Raw genomic sequence first — 19720 nt, 5'->3', positions numbered from 1 at the left:
GTTACCCCAACCTGTGGTGGCCAGCAGCTTTGCTCAAAGGGAACCCAGGGTCATTTGTTCTTTCCCCTACGAGCTAGACGCAGGCTTCTTCCTGCTCTCTGCCACTGAGTGGCAATGTTATTTGCCACTTTCAGTCTTGCTGTTGAAACCACAGGGATTGTGTAGATTTTCCAGTTTTGTGCCTCAGGTGTATTCAAGCCCTCCAGTTTGGATACCCAGCCCCAGGGCCAACAGAATGTTCTGCGATGGCAGAAATATACCATATTTGCACTACTCAGTTCAATAGCCACTAGCCACATGGGTCATCAAGCTCCTAAAATGAGGCTAAGGCAACTGAGGAGTTAAATTTCAATTTCAATTTTGTTTAATTACCTTAAATTTAAATTGCTGCATGTGGCTGGAGGCTACTGGACTGGACAGGAGCAGATTCCATCCTCAGATCTAAGTGCAATTCTGAATCCTGAGGCAGAAAAGTGACTTCGCTCAAGGACAACCCTACAGAAGATAGGCTCACCTTTGTGCCTCTAGGGCCCATGGGTCCTGACCGGCTTTGAGTATCGATTAAAGAAAAGGAAAGAAGAGATTATAAAAGGTGAGTTCTGAGCCCTTCTCTACTGATTGCTCCATTCAATCGAGTCTCTTCTGAAAATTATATTCAGATGGTTCCTCTCACTAAATATTAGAAGGCCAGGGAGCTGGAATTCAGCATCAGAAAACCAACAGGCTTCTGCCCGGAGCGCCCTCTCCATCATCCCAGCACCTGCACAGAAAGCAGAAAACATCCCAAGCCATTTTTTTTTCTTCTAATTCTAAAAAACCAGAATGCTGGAGCCACGCTGCAGGTGGTGATAGCAGATAGAGTGTGCTACCATGGAAGCTGAGAACACCAGGAAGGGCCATAAGCTTAATCTGGGGCTGACAGGGGCTTCAAGCAGAACTAATGGCGCAGTTACATACCTCATTAGCCGAGTGGGATTTTACCCCTTTCCTTATTGTGGTGGTTATTTCCCTCTTCTGCTACTGAGTCAAAGAAATTTTGCAACACAATGTTATTTGCCACTTCCAGGTGGGACGGGGTAGAGGGTGATCAATTAAAAATGAATCAAAGAGAGTAAAAATGAATTTCTTTATCACCTGTGATGATCATTTAAGATAAGAAACCCTCCCCGCCCCCTTTTCCCTCCACCATGCAAGGATCCTGAGAGGAAGAACAGTAGTTCTAGGACATTTGATAAAGAAAAAGTCCTCTCTCAGAGGTGATTAACTTTGCCACTCTTTTCCTGCAAAAGGGGCTTGGAATTCAATACAACCTTCAGCTTTGTGTATAGCTTCCCCTACTTCCCCAGAGTGGGGGCATTCAAAATTTGGAGTTCTCCACAAAGGAATTCCTGCATGGAACCTGCCAAGAGGTCCTCTCGGTGGACCACGGCAAACCCTTCACAAAATGAAAATGGATTTTGCCTTTTCTGCAGATTCTCCTGGCAGAAAACCTGGCTGTGCTTGCTCCTGATGAATTCCTTCTAGGAACTGAAGAAACCTTCAGGCATCCCCAGCACCCCACCTCCTTGCCTGCACCCCAATCTTGGCCAGAAGCTTCCAGCAAGCCTTCATATGTGCTCTCAAACCCCTGACAACTCGAATCGCTAACAATATTTCCACCAGAGAAACTTTTATAAAATATTACAATCAATTCAATTGCATTAACACGTTTGAACCTCTAAGTTCAACACAGAGGAAAACACAATACTTCTCTATTACATCAAGTGTCTGGTCAGATATATATCACATGAAACTGAAACCAGAGGCACTGGGGGGACCCTGTTTATCCCAACTTAGCAAAAGGAATTATCTGACAGTTGGAAATGAAAAACTACTAATAAACATTACGGTTTATTGAAAAGTTTAAACAATAAGATTAAGGAAACTTCTGCAATATTAAGAAATGTATATTATCCGACTTTACCTTGCTTGGGGAATTCCTCCAGGATTTATTATTCTGTTCCACCACCAAAAAGCCTGCGTTATGTTAAGGGATTCTGCCTTCCTGCCTGCATTCCGCATGAATCTAAAATTAAGAGGCAATCTTTCTTCAGCACATTGTACTTCCCTAAATTAGGTTTGGTTTCCAGAGCAGAATTTGGAAGTCAGTGTTTTTTTTTCCCTGGGTACCACTGGCCCCTAATAATAAGAGCTCTAGAGAAAAGAGCCCCCCCCCTTCGCCAGTGCTTTTTTTGGTGGTGCTGAAATGCATGCACTCGAAGCCAGTGAGGATGCCAGGATGGGGAGCTGTCCATCCAGAGCCTGGGACCCAAGGCAGAGCAGAGGAGCCAGGCAAAGACCACTGCAGGGAGCACTCTGGCCCCCGGCCAGTCAGGAACAAAGAGGGCCAGAAAGCAGCCTCCAAAATCTACAGAGATCTTGGATTGAGTGGCCCTGACCAAGCAAAGTACAGCTTCCTGGCTGCCTTGTTCTCTCCTCCACAGCTTCTCTCCCCTCAGGTCACCAGTTGGTCTCAACAGTAGACCATTCTCTCTCCAGGCATAACAGAGTTCAGGAGAAGCAGGCTGGAGTATGCTTGTGGGGATCTAAAGCTCCAGGGGGGAAAGGACTGAACTCAGATTCCCCCACTGCAAATCAGGGATGTTGATGATGTAACTCAGATATAACTGCAGCTAGAAATGGGGCTACCCCCAGGATGTCAAGGCCCCAGACTCACACACCTGTGACCTCAGTTCTGCTCCTCTGCTCCCCCATGATGTCTCTGTCCCGCCTCACATCACCCTAGGTGCAAAACTCAGCCTTTTGATCTGTGTGTCTGCTGGAAATTCATTCCTACCGAGCTTGCAGCAAGTTCCAATAGAACATATGAAGATTTGGGATTGGCATGGGAAGGAAGGAGGGGACAAGAGAGAGGTCATATCAAACCACCTGTCCCTCTGTTCTAATTTACTGAGAATCCCGCAGCTGATAAGTAGCAATGGGTGTGTCACGCTCTAGGGACATTTCCTCTACCAGGTGACCTTGTCTTTTTGAATTGTTTCTACCTGGAGGGTGGGAGGGAGGGAAGTTCACTCTGAATCATCCCCGCTTTCTGCTTCCTGAGAGACCAGCTGCAGGCATCATGTAAATGACCAGCCCCACCCCCCATGCGATCCATGGGATACAGCCTTTGTCTGGGGGTTGAAGTTTCTCTCCTCCACATTGCTAATTAGCACCCACAGAAGATGAGTCTGTAATCCTGGTAGTGTGCATGCCAGGGCAGCCTAACAACAGGTTATGGCTGGTCCCCAAATGGAGAGGACCTGCATGCAAGACTGGGAGGGAAGGAACGTGAATTATTGTCTGAAGTATACCCAACTCCATGGATAACCTCTAGAGATCTTTGTTTCCAAGCCTTAGTTTACCACCATTGCAGAATGGGTATTTTCCTGTGTCCACATGGTACTGGTTAAATCTTAGCCAGTGCTGGCCTGTTTTATAATCTGAAACTCCAAGCCAAAACTACTTTCCTGTTCCAGAACCTCTTTATCTCACTAAGCTCCTGCTGCATCTGTTTAACTCTTACCCTTTCTCCCCGTAATCTAATTATCCAAAAGCCCGAGAGGCAGCCATGGGTCTCTTGAACACTCCCGCAGTTGGAGAAATGAGGGCCGAGCCTGCTTCCCCCAGGTTAGCACGTTTAGGACTTGCTTTCATCCATTATGTTCATGTATGTTGGAAATTTCCCCAAATGCATTTTAATCTCCATCTGCCATTATAGGGAAATTTTCCCAATTTTTTTTTTGTTGTTATTACATCTTGTAGTTCTAGAATATAATGTTTAACCATCAAGCCTCAAGACAGGCCTGTACTTCAAACTCCAAATCTTTCCTCTCTTGGAAATTCTGCATTGTAAGTTGTTAGCTGAACATCCAAAAATGGTTTGCACTGGCGTTCAACTAGATTCTTTTTATTCCGCCCAGCACAATGGAATTAACACTCCAACCTGACTCTTCTTAGGTCCACAGAAGATCACAAGACAGCCACATTTCTAGCCCAAGGAAGATCATTTTGTCAAAGCAAACATTCCAGTGATGGCAACATTTCTAACTTACCAAATTTGATAAAAGTAGCCAGTGAGACCAAATATAACAGAAACCACCCAAGGACACAGCAATTTCTACACATTTCCTGACATCTGTCCCTGGTCCTGCAGACACAGTCCCCATTTGAAATAAATGCTCTAACACCAGCAAGGTCTGCACTTTGTGGGAAGATGGGGTGGGCTCTGCAGAAGGGGAGGGGCTAAAAACAGCAGAACTCATCTTAGTGAACAATGGCAAAACCATCCCCACTTCACAGAAGCTCCCAGGGAAAGAAGTGGCATTTAATCTCTTTATCCCAACTGCTCTACTCAACTTATTGTGAGGCAGGTCTTAATATGCCATTTCATAGACAGGGAAACTGAGACTCTGAAATGCAGTAATTTGTTGGAAATTACACTGTTAGGAAATTGCTGAAGTGAGTTCATACTCGGTAGGGATGTAGCTCAGTGGTAAGCACTTGGTTAGCATCTAGCGTGCTTGAGGCTGTGGGCTCAATCCCCAGGAGAAAGAAAGAAAGAAGGAAAGAAAGAAAGAAAGGAAGAAAGAAAGGAAGGAAGGAAGGAAGGAAGGAAGAAAGGAGGGAGGGAGGGAGGGAGGGAGGGAAGAAAGAAAGAAGGAAAGAAAGAAAGAAAGATATATATTGGGAAGATATCTTCCCAATAGTTACTCACAGCCCAAATCCCCCCACCTGACCCCATCACCCAATGCCTGAATCCTTGCTGCAGCCTCCAATTCTAGTGGCCATCCTACCTCTGCTCCAACACCTGCAGGGACAGGGGTCACTCCCTTCTGAAGAAACCTCTGTCTCCCATCAACACCCACCCCTACCCCTTCTTACCTCTCCACTGGAGACAGCCAGGGAGCCTTCTACCCACACTGAGGTAGAATGTTAAAAAGGAAGACTTAGAACCAGGTTGTTAATTATTTTTTAATTGGATTCATTTAATCTCATTTTTAAAAAAGACAGAAACTGTAGCAACAATCAGGAACCTAGCCTGCTCCAAACGTTCAATTTCACTTCTTTTAATAAAAAAATGGGAGCAAGCAAAGGGAATGGGTGATGCAGAAGACATCTCTCCTGGAAACCAATCTGAGTAGGTCCAAGTGGGTCAGGATGGATCCACATGGGATCCTGTGTTCCTATATCCAACCCAGCTGAACTTCCAGGGAGACTTAGGTCGACACTTCTCACCTCCTTACACTGCATCTAGATAAAATGATTACCATCAGGAAAGGACATCAATTTTATGGATTGGCAAAGAGCGACAACAGTTGGACCGATTCTACTCCACTGAGAGGTTGCAGCCTGGTTTGCGGCAGTGTCTCCCATGCTTATTGTCTGCCAGGCTCTGAGCTATGCATCTCTCTGTCCTAACTGCTCCTAAAGGAAGATTCTATTATTGTCCCTTTTTTATAGCAGATTTGAGAACCTTTGTTATCTCTATGTTCTAAACAACTCATTTGCTTCTCTGATCCTCAGTTGCCTTGGGCTGCTAGCAAGAGGAGGAGCTGGAATTTGACCCTGTGGTTTTCAGGGTCTGTGCCCTTAATCACTAGCTAACTGCTTCAGTAAACTGTGGCGGTAGACATAGAGTTCACATGGCAGCAGACAGCATGACTGCCATTTAAACAAGGACAAAATCAACCAACCAACAGGCTGAACAAAATCATACAGGCATTGCAAGCTTTCAAAATTCAATTTCGAAGATTCCAAATTTATTTTCTTGAGACATGGTCTTGCTAAGTTGCTTAAGGCCTCACTAAGTTCCTGAGGCTGGCCTCAAAATTGCAATCCTCCTGCCTTTGCCTCTACCATATTGCTATCATTACAAGGATATGCCATCATACCTGGCTCCAAATTTACTTTCAAAACCAGTATAGCATCTGATACCAAACCTTAAAAAAAATTCAAAATGAAGAGTTTTGCTTATTTATGAATAGTGAGTAATAACCTAAACAGATTATTAGCAGCCAGTTTCTTACTACATGTTAAATGACCAAAATACTTTGACTAAATAGAGTTCTTCATGGAAACGCAAGGATTATTCAATTTTACATGTGTGGTTACTCTCAATCACTGTAATAACAAATAGAGACCATATGATCATTATATAGATGTGAAATAATTTATAAATTTTTACATTCCATCCAGATGCTGTAGTTTGCGTAAGTTTCTACCAAAGGCCCATGTATTGAAGGCCTGATTCCTAGTCTATGGTGCTACAGGGAATTGTGGAACCTTTAAAGATGTGGGTCCTGTTAGAAGTCTTCGGGTCATATGGTATCATGCCATTGAAGGGGATATTAGGACCCTGGCTCCTCCTCTTTCTTCTGAATTCTAGTTGACATCAGGGAGCTGCTTATTCCGCCACATGCTTCCCACCATGATGTGCTGCCCTACTGTGAGTCCAAAAGCAACTAGGCCAACTGACCATGGATTCAAACCTCCAAACTGTAAGCTAAAATAAATCTTTCCTCTTTTTAAGTTGACTATCTCAATTATTTTGTTATAGTAACAGAAAACTGACTGACACAGTAGATTTTAAGTCAGGAAAGAAAAACTCTCAATAAAATAAGGATAGATACTTCCTTAACATGGCTTATGCACATTTAAACATCAAAATAAAGCCAGACAAACACTGAGTCTTGGTGAGGATGTAGAGTAACTAGAGCTCTTATGAATTGTTAATAGACATATAAAACATTTTAGGAAAAGTTCTGGTACTTTCTTATAAAACCTGATATATACCTACGAAGTAATCTGTAGTGGAAAAAACTACAACTGGGCAAATGTATTCTTAGGTATTTTCCCAAGAGAAATGAAAAAATGTCCCTAAAGAGACCTGTACACAAGTGTTCATAACACCTTTATTCTTATTAGCCAAAAGACAGGTATCTATCAACAGCATAATGGCTAAACAAATTGTAGTTTATTCATATGCTGAGTGTTTTGGTCTGCTTAGGTTGCCATAACAAAATACCATAGACTGTGTGGCGTAAACAACCGAGATTTATGTTCTCACAGTTCTGGAGGCTGGGAAGCCCAAGATCAAAGGGCCAGCATGGTCAGGTTCTGGCGAGGGGTCTTTCCTTGGGCTTCTGACAGCTGCCTTCTCACTGTGTCCTCACATGGTAGGGAGATAAAGAACAAGCTCTCTGTGTCTATTTTTAATAAGGACACTAAACCATCAAACCAGGGTTTCATTCCCATGACCTCCTTTGACCTGAGAACCTCCTAAAGGGCCCAGCTCCAAATACCATCACCCTGGGGACTAGGGCTTTTAACTATGAATTTGGAGAATACACAAATACATAGTCCACACAAGGATACCTGCATCAATATGGATGAATCTCAAAGACTAAATTCTTCATGAAGGAGGTCACACAGAGAACGATTCATTTCATATGAAGCTCTAGAATAGGACGAAGTAATCTGTAGTGAAAAAAACAAAAACCCCCAAACTGTGGTTGGTTTAGGTGAGAGTGGGGGACAGGGACTAAACTGGGAAGGAATTCAACAAAGTTTCTGGAATGATAGCACTATTCTGCTTCCTGTATGGGGTTGGGTTATGTAAGTGTATTAATTTGCCAAAACTCAAAGAAGGGTGTACTTAAGATTTGTACATTGACTTGTGTGTCAACTTTACCTTGGAAAAAATATTGAACTCTGTTTAACGATAAGTTGCAGGCAATGTACTGATGTCTTCAATTTACTTTGAAATGCATCAAAAATTAAGATGAATTGAGGGATGGATGAAGGAAAGGCTAGACGACAGACTCGCATAAAAACAAGTATAGTGAGTGAAATGTTAATGGTAGCAGCGAGGTGCTAGGCATGTGGGTGTTCACTGTACAATTCTTTCAGCTTTTCTGTATATTTGAAATTTTTCATAATAAAATATTAAAGGGAAGAGCCAGACTCATACTTAATAAAATACCAGAAGCATTTCCACTAAAGTCAGAAACAAGGCCAGGCTACCTACAACTGCCAATATTATATAATGTCACCTAGAAAGTACCAGCCAGATCTCAAACTCCAATGCCTTCAGGGACATATGGGAAGGTTAAAAAGTGAAGAGAGTTGGGTTTTTAAAAAATAGGGACTGGTTAAACTTGAGCCCAGAGCTCATGCGCTCCAGGGTATTCTCACCCTCAGGAATGGGGACTCAAAAGAGTTGTCAAATCACCTAAAATTTCAACAGAAGGGGCTGTGGCTCAGCGGTAGGGGGCTCACCTAGCACATGCAAAGGTGCTGGGTTCAATCCTCAGCACCACATAAAGGTAAATGAATAAAATAAAGGTATTGTGTCATTTTATGAATAAAATAAAGGTATTGTGTCCAACTACAACTAAAACAATATTAAAAAAGAAAAATTCAACAGAAGCTAAGAAGTCTGGTTTTGGTATAGGCATGAAAATACACAATACACCCTTTTTTTAAAGGATAGTTTGTTTTGAAAATACAGCTTGTGCCAAAGCAGTTCAATTTCAACCTCCTTACAAACAAATAGATGAGAAGGAAAAGAAAACAAGTAAAAGTTAAATCCAGGGCTGGGGATGTGGCTCAAGCAGTAGCACGCTCCCCTGGCATGCGTGCGGCCCGGGTTGGATCCTCAGCACCATGTACAAACAAAGATGTTGTGACTGCCGAAAAATAAAAAATAAATATTAAAAAAAAATCCTCTCTCTCTCTTTAAAAAAAGAAAAAAAGTTAAATCCAAGACAATCTACTGAAAGTCTATCAGAAAAATCTAAGAGTTTCAGTAAGCTAACTGATTACACATTTACAATGCAAAAATGGATCATTTTCCTGTATATAAATTATAAGCCACTAGAAGATACATATAAAATTTCAAAATCCCATTCATAATAGCAAAGAAGAAGAAGAAGAAGAAGAAGCAGCAGCAGCTAGTAAGAAATGTGCAGGACTATTTGAGTAAAAGTTTAAAATGCGACTGAGTGTATAGCTGGCCATGTAGGCTCAATGTTGCTACAGAAACAATTGACACCAAAATCTTGGTGACTTATTTTATTCATTTTATTTAACTACATGCCTGAAGTCAGTTGTGTAGTGATACAACGGCTCAGTCTTCCACACTCAGCAGTAGACTTGTTTTGACCCTGTGCCTCAGTCCCAAAATGTCATATGTCACTTCTGCTCACATTTCACTGACTAGAACCAGTTCTAGAGCCCTGCCTGACTGCAAGAAGCTGCCAAATGTAGGGGAACAAATGAAATGATGAGCATTTACTGCCTCTGCCCAGAGTAATTTAAAGCCATATTGTGATCCTGATTAAGAAGACTCAAAGAAGATATCGATTTTCCCTAAATTACACCATAATGGTGGTGGTGGGGGGTGCTGGGAACTGAACCCAGGGCCTCATGAATGCCAGGCTAGCACTCTACCACTGAGTTACACCCCCAGTCCTATGTTATAATTCAGTATGATCCCCATTAAAGTACCAGTTAGATAGCTTGGAACAAAACAAGTACTAAATCAACAGTTCATATGCAAAACTAAACATGTAAGTATAGCCAGAAGAATTGGGGGGGGGGGTGCACGGTGTTGAGCATGAGGATTAGTCCTACTACATTTAAAAACACATTACAAATCATAAAGAATTAAAACAATTTGGTAGGAAAATGAATCGAAAGTCCAAGGAATGGAAAGAATAAGCCAGGCACAGCGGCACACCAACTCAGTAGTATACAAAAGCAGATGTCCAAGGGAGGCAGGGATAGTGTATTCCTGTTTCAACTTTTGATTTTTTTTTTTTTTAAATCTGTTGAGTAGCAGGGATTGAACTCAGGAGCACTCAGCCACTGAGCCACAGACTCAGGAGGCTGAGGCAGGAGTATCCCAAGTTTGAGGCCAGGCTTGGCAATTTATTGAAACCCCTGTCTCAAAATAAAAAATCAAAAGGGCTGGAGATGTAGCTAAGAGATAGAGTGCCCTGTTAGGGTTTGTAAACAAGTCTGGATGGCGCCTGGCAAAATGCCAGAGGGAGTGGTTTGTTAAGTAACACCAGCAAGCCATTAAGTGTGGAGATTCCTTATTGGTTGACTGATGTATCTAGTTTATGCTAATTAAGATAAGCTGTGTGGAATGTATAAATACCACTCCTGTCCTACAATAAACGGCTTCCACTCCTGCTGTATCAATCTACACAAGTCGTTCGTCACACACCCCCCACCCGTTATTTTGCTGCAGCCGGACTGCGGCAGTGCCCCTGGGTTCCATCCCCAGGACAACAAAGTAAACAAATAAATAAATTATAAAAGTGGAAAGAATAAAGGGTATAGAAAGAGATACAAACCTGTGTACAAAATTTGATGTAAAAGTGAGATGGTGGGGCTGGGGTTGTGGTTCAGTGGTACAGCGTTTGCCTAGCACTTGTGGGGCATTGGGTTCAATGCTCAGCACTACATAAAAATATACAAATAAAATAAAGGTATCATATTCCATCTGCAATCAGAAATTTTTATAAAGTTAGAGGACATTTCAAAATGAAGAGAAATTTTTGATCATTTAATAAGTATTATTGGGAAAATGAGCTAGTCCTGGTAGTGGGGAGCTGAATTCCTATTCATCTTCTCACACTAAAACATATTCTGGACAGATGAAAGATTTAAACATTAAAAACAAATTTATAACAATATAAAAGAAAACACGAAAAATGTTTTTGAAATTTTGAAAAAATGCTTGAAGTTCTTTCCTTCCTGTTTTCTAATGACTTGTAATTAAATGCATATCTCAAGAATTATTTTAAATTTAACTACTCTAAAAAAAATTGCCAGACAAAATCAAAAGATGATGGCTGGGGTTGTGGCTCAGTGGTAGTGCACTTGCCTAGCATGTGTGAAACACTGGGTTCGATCCTCAGCACCTCATAAATAAAAATAAACAAATAAAAGTATCTGTCCATATGCAACAAAAAAAATTTTTTTAAAGATGATGGCAAACTGGAAAGAATGATACCCAGAATATTACAGAAGAACTTTCATAAAACAAGAAGAAAAATTCCAACAACCCAATAAAAAAACACAGTAACCAGAAAAATCCAATGACTTCTAAACATGTGAAAAACTGCTCATCCTCTGTCAAAACTAAAACAATAAATGATTATTTTCATTCATCTGACTGGCAAAGATTTTTAAATGTATTAATATCTAATACAGGTGAATATAGGGAGATACTGTTAATAGGAGGAAAACTTGATGTGACTTCTTGGAAGGACAAATTGACAATAAGTTTCAGGTTTTCAACTTACATGTCCTTCAACCCAGCAATTTTGCTTTTAAGAATATTTCCTACAGATCCACTCACATCCGTCTGCCGAAAGTACAAGGATGCTTGCTGCAGCTGTGTTATGTAATCATCAAAATAAATAAATAAATGGAAAAGAAAAGAAAGAAAACCTGAAACACCAAAACATTCATCAATAGGATAGTTAAATATAGACCGGATGTAATGAATGGAGTATAAAGAGACCCTGAAAAGATACATAAATAAAAGCAGATGCCCAAGGTGGGGGCAGGAAGGGCACAGGAGAGGCAGGGATAAGAAAAACATTTCTCAGTGTATTCCTGATTCAACTTTTTGATTTTTTTTTTAATCTGTTGGGTACCAGAGATTGAACTCAGGGCTCAGCCACTGAGCCACATCCCCAGTCCTATTTTGTATTTTATTTAGAGACTGGGTCTCATTGAGTTGCTTAGCACCTCAATAAATTGCTGAGGCTGACTTTGAACTCATGATCTTCCTGTCTCAGCCTTGAGAGCTGCTGGGATTACAGGCATGTGCCACTGCACCTGGCTCAACTTTTGATTTTTGACTGAGTGCCTTACCTGTTCAAAAAACAAAATTGAATTTAAAAATAACAAGAAGAAAAAGAAAGATTCATCTATCTGTACCAATTGAGGATGACCTCCCGATATACTGTTCATTGGAAAAAGCAGGATACACATGCTACCATTTAATTGGGAAAATATCTGCACTGAAAATGTTACTCTGCTAACCGGAGTAACCAGAAATCTAGAGTGAAAGAATCACTTCATTTCATACCCTCTAGTATGTCTTGTTTTGCACCACATAAATACAATACAATTTCACTTCTTCAATCCCTAGATCAAAACCATTGGGCTGGAATCTCCAGGGTGAAATCAGTAGAATCCCACTGAAATACACACATTGAGCTTGTCTATGGGATTAGAAGCCTGCTAGGAAGGGAAAAGTACCTGCCTGCTAATAGTCAGTGACCTGAATGACATATTTGGCTGGGCCCTGAGCTTTGGGGAAAGGGAAAGACTTCAAAGTCAAGTCCACCTGGTCTTGAATCCTGCCTTTGCTGCTTATAAACTGTGTGGCCTGAAATAAATTCCTTCCCCTCTCTGTGCCTGTTTCTTCATTCCTTAAAAAGGGAATTATTACTCCTGCCTTATGATGATTAAAATGACACAATACAGGTAAAGTGCTTAAAGGTCTGGAGTGCAGCAAGCATTTAATTAGTAGTTGGAGAAAGGTTAAATTAATTATTTTACCCTGGAACTCTGGACTATTGCATGGCTTTTGGAAAGAATTAGATAGGGCTCTGCCTACTAATATGGAAAGATCTCCAGGCACATTCCTACATGAAAAAAAAGCAAGTGAGAGGCCAGAATGCATACCAGGATTGATTGCGTTTGGGGGTGGAAAAAATAAAACTATTACGTTTCGATTTTGATTTTTTTAAAAAAATCAAATTGCTATGAGTATTAAAATTTCTGGCAGGTTAGACCAATCTGCAAACAGAGGGTACCTCTGGAGAGTTTTCAGGAAGGCGGGGCCGGAGGGACCCGGGCTTTTCACTGCACTCATCGCGGTATTGTTTGAACTTTTTAGACCAGCATTGGTCACTTTTTTTTATCTTTTTAACTCTTAAAAGAAGTAAATACTTTTTAATTCTAAATTTAATGGAAATTAGGAACCAGCGCAGCGGGCCTGCTGGGGGCCAGGCGCCCACTCCCCACCCGCGCTCGGGCGGCGGCCGCGGGGCGCGGGCCGGAGCGCGCAGCCCCGCAGCCCGGGCGCCCGCTGAGCCCGCGGGCCGCGCCACCGCGCCATCAGCGCCGCCATCAGCCGCGCCGCGTGCGGCCCCGCGCCCCGCTGCTCGCGGCCGCCGGCCCCCGGCGGTAATAATGAGGCACAGCGCCGTGACCGCGGCCCTCGGCTGCGCCGCGCCAGCCGCATTAGCATTTTCGAGGCCTCCTTGTTTGTTCTTTTGTGCTCATTTTCCAGCCCGAATGCTCGGCACATCCCCGGCCGCGTACTGAGCAGCGGGGCCACCGAGGCAGAACGCAGCTGTCCTGGTTTTAGAAACTGCTGCGGGCCGCGGGCCTGGCTGCCCCCGGAGACCTCTGCCTTCCGCCTTGACAGCAGAGCCTCTGCGGGGTCACCAAGCCGGGGGAGGGGAGGCCGGCAAGGGAAGGGAAGAGCGCAGGCTTCGCCCCAGAATTCGCCCCGAGCGAGGCCTTCTCCCAGGCCTTCTTCTTTGTCCCTGCAACTGTGACCCAGACGGCGGCGGGCTTAAGACCTGGCTCTGCGGGGAGGGGGAGGGGACCCTGGTCTACAGCCTCATCCATGGGGGCCTCAGTTTCCCATCCTTTATCAGCGAGGCCAAGACTACACATCTCGTGGGATTGGATGCTTGCAAGGCACTTACCTGAGTGCTTGACACATTATCTAATTTATTCTTCAGTAACCCTGAGAGGTGGGTATTAGTACTGTCAAAGGAAATGGTGTAACGGGGGCGAAGTGACTTGGCTGAAGTCTCGACAGCTAGGAAGAGACTCCACTCGGGGAGGAAGCAGCCAAGAGCAGCGGCATTTATCTCCAAGGTGGACTGAGGAGAGCCCTTTGCAGAAGGCAAGTTTTCTGGCCCAGGAAAGGATATCTCAAGAATTGTGCTTGCGGAGAGACGCGTCTAAGAGGAGATCCAGGAGCCCTGAAGTTCGGGGGATGAGCATGAACTTGCTGCCCGGGTCAAAGCGAGTGGCTGCCTCTTTCCACCCCGACAAACTCCCCAAATCCTGACACCTAGACATTCATGCACCTGCAATTGCCTGGAAGGGAGAGGACCAAAACCTAGTAAAAAGCTATAGTGCTCAAGACCGTGTGACAGTGGCATAGGATAGTCATGTAGATCAGTGGAATATTAATTAGGAGTCCAGAAATAAACCCCTCCTTTTATGGTCAATTGAATTTTGACAAAGGGCAAGATAACTCAATGGGAAAAGAATAATCTTTTCAACAAACGATGCTGGGATAACTGAATGGCCACATGATTATATACAAAAATTAACTCAAGAGCTGAGGATACAGTTCAGTGGTAGATCACTTAATTAGTATGCAAAAGGCCCTGGGTTTGATCCCCAGCACCATGAGAAAAAAAAAATAATTAATTCAAAATGGATTATATACCTAAACATAAGGCTAAAAGTATAGCATTCTTAGAAGAAATACAGGAGTCAATCTTTGTGACCTTCAGCTTACTAGTGGTTTTTTAGCTATGCCACCAAAAGCACCAAAAAATTTTAAAAAAGAAATTAAACTAAGTCAAAATTAAAACCTTTTTGGGCTGGGGATGTGGCTCAAGTGGTAGCGCGCTCGCCTGGCATGCGTGCGGCCCGGGTTCGATCCTCAGCACCACATACAAACAAAGATGTTGTGTCCGCCGATAACTAAAAAATAAATATTAAAATTCTCTCTCTCTCTCTCTCCCCCCCCCTCCCCCTCTCTCATTCTCTCATTAAAAAAAAAATTAAAAAAAAAAAATAAAACCTTTGGGGCTGGGGTTGTGGCTCAGCAGTAGAGTGCTTACCTAGCACTTGTGAGGCGCTGGGTTCAATCCTCAGCACCACACAAAAATAAATAAGTAAAATAAAGGTATTGTGTCCGCCTACAACTAAAAAAATAAATATTAAGAAAAAACCCTTTGTGCTACCAAAAAAAATGAAAAGACAACCCCAAACGTGGTTAAAAAATTATGAATTATATATGTTGTAAGGGATTTATATCCAGAGTATATAAAGAACTTTTACAACTCAATAGTAAAAAGATAGATTACTGAGTATTTTTGGAGAAGATCCCAAAACACAGAAAACAAAAGCAAACAGACAAAACTAAAAAGTTTCTACACAGCAAAGGAAAAAGTCACCAAAGTGAAAAGACAACCTGAAAAATGGGACAAAATATTTGCAAAGTACACACATCTGATGACAGGTTAATATCCAGAATATATAAGGAACTCTAAAAACTCAACAGCAAAATAAATTAGTAATAATAATGAGCAATAGATCCAAATAATTCAAATAGACAGTTTTCAAAAAGACATACAAATGGTCAACAGATATGTGAAAAAATGCTCAACATCAATAATTGTCAGGGAAGCACTTTTTGTGTGCATGGCTACTACTAGAAAGATGAAAAATAACAAGTGCTGGTCAGGATGTGGAGAGAAAGGAAGACTTGAATGAGATTGGTGGAGGTTTCTCGAAAAATTAAAAATAGAATGACCATATGATCCAGCATTCCCACTCTTGAATATATATTCAAAAGCAATAAAATTGGCATGTTGAAGACATATCTGCACACTATGCTGATTGCAGCACTATTCACAATAAGCAAGGAATGGAAAAAACCTATGAGTCCATAAGCTAATAAATGAATAGAGAAAATGTGGTACAATTAAATACTATTCAGTCATAAAAAAGAATAAAATCCTGTCATTTGCAACAACACGGTTGGAATTGGAGGTAAGTGAGATCAGGCACAGAAAGACAAGTGCCACATGATCTTACTTTCATATGAGTGTTCCAAGCCACTTCAAACCCACTAGGATGGCTATAACCAAACAGTCAGGATGTGGAGAAATTGGAGCCCTCAGACACTGCTGGTGGGAATGCAAAATGGCGGTCATTAGAAAACAATTTGGTGGCTCCTCAAAAAGTGAAACACTTACTGTATGATCCAGCAATCTACTCCTAGGTGTATGCCCAAGAGAATTGAAAACATCCACCCCAAAATTTGTACGTGAATCCCATAGGCAGCATCATTCACGAGAGCCAAAATGTGAGCTGGGTGGTGAATGGATAAGTCAAACAGGAGAGAGTCACACAATAGAATATTATACACTCATAAAAGGGGATGAAGTACTGGTATACACGCTACCATGAACCAATACATTAAGCTAGCTGGAATTGTAGCTCCGTGGTAGAGCACTTGGCTAGCATATACAAGGTCCTGGGTTCCAGGCAGAGGGAAAGCATGGGTGAATTGAAGATCTAAAAAGAGGGGGGCCCGGAGAAGGTCAGAAGGCCTGGAAATAGAGTGTAAGGGGTGCAGAGGCTGGTGATGGGTCAGAAGGCAGATTGCAGGGATGGAATCAGGAAAGGTCTTGTGGACCATGGTAAGGAATTGAGGCTGTCCTCTGAGCTCACTAGGCAGTCCCACCGTCCCTCCGGCGGACGTGCACCTCCATCCCCACTCATGTCCTCCTTTACCTTGCCACATCCTGGCTTCCCTCCACCTATGACGCTACCTTGACCTGATCTCCTGGGATCCCTCCACACACCACTGTCTCCCACCTGTACACATGGTTTGTCTTCTGCCCTGAGCCCCCCAAAATCCTTCATCCACCAGGCCACTCTTACCTGTCCTTCAAGCTGGGACTCAGATGTCACAGCCTCTGAAATAATCCCTCCAACCTCTCACCTTTGCCCCACCCCAGGATATGCTCAGCTCCTCCCTCCGCAGGGCTCTCAGAGCCTGTGGAGACCCCTCTATTCTCAAGTTTCTCTTGCTGGGCTGTGAACTATGAGTCACCTAAGGGCAAGGGAGAGCCACTTGCTCAAAGACCCAGTACTGTCCACATGCCTAGTAAGTGGTCTGCACCTGTTGAACACGTGACTACATAGAAAGGTAAGGAATGACTGCAGCTGCCCCACACAGTATGGGAAAGTGATCCCCCGCAGGGTAGGCTCTGGCCTGTGTCCTGACCCATCAGTCCTTCCTGGAAATGTCATAAAGCCATATCAAATTCAATTGTCCAGTAAATACTTTAATTTTCTCTAAGCTTAAGTCCAGCTCTGAGGACCCAGACCTCTAAACCATGGGAAATTTAATCAGCCATGAGGACTCTTCTCTGCCCCAGAGCTGCTCCAGGATGCTAGGATCTTATGGAGCTTCAAGCCTAAGAGAGGGCTCCAGTCACCATCCATCATCTGCCCCCCTGGTTCCTGAGGAGAGAGACACCTGCAGGTCCCATCACCACAGCCCCTCCAGTCAGAGAGCTCTGCTCTCTACATGCCAGCACTCTAAAGTCACGTTATCACCCCTGGATATGGGTCCCTGCAACTCCCTTGGAGGAATCCACCATGCTGTCCCATTTCAGGTTTATGCGTTTCCATCTTCTCTCCCTGGAGAAGGAATTTCCAAGCATCTTTTATTCAAGGAGCTTGGCCTTACAGAAGAAGAGACCATCTCTCCAATCAATTCCTGCTTTGCCCCCTGCAAGAACCCTAGAGGCACAGGAATCCAAACAGCAGGCTGTGGGCTTGGAGCACAGGGATTGGGGAATAGAAAAAATAAAAATACATTCATATTGTCAAAAATAGATCCCGCCACAAGCATTCACCAAAAAGCTTTAATAGATTGTGAAAGGTGGTGCCTTGGATAGAAGTTACACAATACCAGGTCCCCCTCAAGCAGAGCTTCCATTATCTCCACATGCAGACAACATCCTTCCAGAAAAGCCTGGACATAGTAGGCCATTCATAAATAATTACAGAATGGATGAAAGAACGGAAAGATCTGGCTGTCTCAGTTCCAAGTAACAAACTTTTCTGATTGAATCATAACCATAAAAAATCCAAAACTTAAACTGGGTTCTGCTGCAGCCCAGCTGCAGCAAAATAACCGGGGGGTGACGAACGACTTGTGTAGATTGATACAGCAGGAGTGGAAGCCGTTTATTGCAGGACAGCAGAGGTATTTATACATTCCACACAGCTTATCTTAATTAGCATAAACTAGATACATCAGTCAACCAATAAGAAATCTCCACACTTAATGGCTCGCTGGTGTTACTTCACAAACCACTCCCTCTGGCATTTTGCCAGGCGCCATCCAGACTTGTTTACAGACTCTAACAGGGTTCCACTTAATCCTGTAATCCTAGCTACTCAGGAAGCTGAGAATTGTGCCACCTTGGGCAATGCAGCCAGACCCTGTCTCAAAATAAAATAAGAAGGGTCCAGGATGCAGCTCCGTGGTAGAGTACTTGCATAGCATGAAGGAGCCCCTGGATTCAATCCTCGGTACTGCAGAAAGACAAAATCCCAAAATTAAAGACTCAGTGCTTGACATCAGCCTTTGCACCCTCTTTGGGTTCTCTGCTGTTCTAGACTAGGGGCAGGATCTACAGCACAAGAACCAGTGCTATGAGACTGTCCTGACTGCTCCTGTCTGGCCGCTACATAGGACTAAACATCCTCCTCTGCCATCTTGGGACCACCACAGTTGCTTCGAACACTGGACTAGTGAATGCAAGGCACCTTCCTCCCTTCCATGCAAAATTTTATTTAATCTGCACAAAAGCCCTATTGCTTTCTTCTTTTTACACAAAGAAAACTGTGCATAGTGAGTTATTATTCCAACCTACATTTGTCTGACTCCAGAGCATGTATTCACAACCATCCTCGTACATACCACTGCCAGTTGTTTAAAAAAGAAGAACAAGAAAAAGAGGAGGAGGAGGAGGAAGAAGTAATAGTAGTAGTCTGGAAATAAATCCCTTATGGAAGAAGCCCAAGCACTGTCCACTCAGCACAGGCTCACAACCAGAATCAATAGATTTCCCGAGTCTTCACAGCTCTTGTTTGTATGTCATGTTGCTACCAACACCCCTTCCCTTCTAAGAGTCTAGGCCCGGAGCTCCGGGCTCTGAGTGCAAGGTCAGATGCTCAGGCAGTCTCCCCTGCGTCTTCTCTCTGTCAAACACCTCAGTGCTTTTCCATCACCAGCACAACCAGGTCCTCTGCCTCTTCTGACCTGCTGAGCAGCAAGGTCTGCGCTGGAGTCTGTGCTGGAGACCCGAGTTTTCTTTTTCTCTGACCTTGGTGAATCTCTCAGTCCCCCTGTTGTGTGGCCTCCTTATCTGTAAAAGCAGTCTGTAGCTCTCATCCAGCTCCTATGATTGACCTCCTGATCTGCCTCTGCAGCCTTATCTCCCACCATGGCCCCAGACTCTACCCAAACTGCTTGCCTGACCCCAGACCCCTCTCATACTTTTTCTCCCTGGGCCTTTGTTCACGATGCCCCTTCCTGTGAGATCTTCTTCCCTACCATCTCTGCCCACCCAAATCCAACTCGCCCTCCCAGATCCTGCCCAAATATCACTTCTTCCAAAAAGCCTGCTCTGATCCCAAGAGCAACCATCTCATCTTTCCCCTGAACATCCCTGGCACAACACGTGTGGCTCTCCCAAGGAGCCCTGATCCTTCCTTGTTTTTAGGGGTTTTGTGTCTTCTTTATCAGAGACAAAGGTTTCAAGTCAAACAGACTAGGTTTAAATCCCAGGTCCACTGACTGTGATAA

This window comes from Marmota monax, unplaced genomic scaffold (assembly GCF_021218885.2).
Source record: "Marmota monax isolate L192 unplaced genomic scaffold, Marmota_monax_Labrador192_F-V1.1 WCK01_AAM20220418_F8-fsc00008, whole genome shotgun sequence".
NCBI lineage: Eukaryota > Metazoa > Chordata > Mammalia > Rodentia > Sciuridae > Marmota > Marmota monax.
This window is presented reverse-complemented; position numbering follows the sequence as displayed.